At 39.6% G+C, this 1,211-nt stretch overlaps 1 non-coding gene across 1 annotated transcript; it reads left to right on the top strand.

Moving 5' to 3' along the window:
- The first annotated feature begins 1,053 nt into the window (after positions 1-1,053).
- On the top strand, positions 1,054-1,172 carry LOC111734697. Its single transcript, XR_002778563.1, has one exon. It is a non-coding gene; the product is annotated as a 5S ribosomal RNA (ribosomal RNA).
- Positions 1,173-1,211: the final 39 nt, after the last annotated feature.

Below are 1,211 nucleotides of genomic sequence, written 5' to 3'. Positions count from 1 at the left end.
CACTGTGACAAGGGGCTGGGAACTTTATCTAGAACTCTAGCAGGGGAGGTTTACATTTGCTCATATCTTATCCAAAATAATTAAGAGAAAACAATATGCTCCCGTGGTAAACAGGATAATGTTCCCCACCCCCAATGATGTTCACATCCTGCTCCCTGAAACTGAATATGGCAAAAATAAATGGTTGCTAATCAACTGACCTTGAGATGAGGAGATTATCCTGGATTATCTGGGTAGACCCAGTGTAATTACAAGGGTCCTTAAAGACTGGAGAGAGTGGTAGGAGAGCCAGAGAGATAACAGTGTGAGAAAGTCTCCGCATTGCTGGAGAAATGAAGCCACCAGCTAAGGAAAGTAGGTGGCCTCTAGAAGTTTGAAGAGGCACTCTTCAAATGCACTTTCCCCTGGAGCCTCCAGAAGAAACACAGCCCTACTGACACCTTGATTTTAGCTCAGCGACACCCGTGTCAGACTTCTTACCTCCAGATTTGTAAGATAATAAGTTTTGTTATTTTTTTATAGCAGGAATAGGAAACTAATACAACGCTATAACCGAGTTCTTAAAATTTATTTTTCCTTTAGAATGCAAGAAAAGGATAACTGGAACTTAAAACCTGACAGCCTGTAACTTGTTTGCAAGGCCTCGAAAGTCATCCTTAATATGCATTTTACTTTTTTCTCTTTGAAGAGACTAAGAATATTCTGTATCTAAGGTAACTAGGCTCATTTGTTGAGCCAAGTCTTTATCATAGTATTGTAGAATTGTTGTAAGCATCAAGATTCATATTTTTAAAATCTCCCTCAGTACTATATCAAACTGAAAAGCTTCTGCTCAGCAAAAGAAACCATCAACAAGGTAAAGAGGAAACCATCGAATGGGAAACTATATTTACAAACAATGCCTCTGATAAGAGCCTAATATTCGTAAGATATAAAGAACTCATACAATTCAACAATAAAAAAACAAGCAATCCAATTAAAAAATGGTCAGAGGACCTGAACAGACATTTCTCCCAAGAAGACATACAAATGGCCAAAAGAAATATGAAAAGTGTCTACGGCCATACCACCCTGAACAAGCCCGATCCCGTCTGATCTTGGAAGCTAAGCAGGGTCAGGCCTGGTTAGTACTTGGATGGGAGACCACCTAGGAAGACCAGGTGCTGTAGGCATAAAAAATAAAAAATAAGGGATCGTAAGCTGACAAGGTC

The sequence above is a fragment of the Pteropus vampyrus genome, unplaced genomic scaffold (assembly GCF_000151845.1).
Source record: "Pteropus vampyrus isolate Shadow unplaced genomic scaffold, Pvam_2.0 Scaffold3997, whole genome shotgun sequence".
In the NCBI taxonomy this organism is placed as follows: Eukaryota; Metazoa; Chordata; class Mammalia; order Chiroptera; family Pteropodidae; genus Pteropus; species Pteropus vampyrus.
The sequence above is the reverse complement of the archived record's forward strand: the minus strand, read 5'-3'. Positions and strand labels throughout refer to the sequence as shown.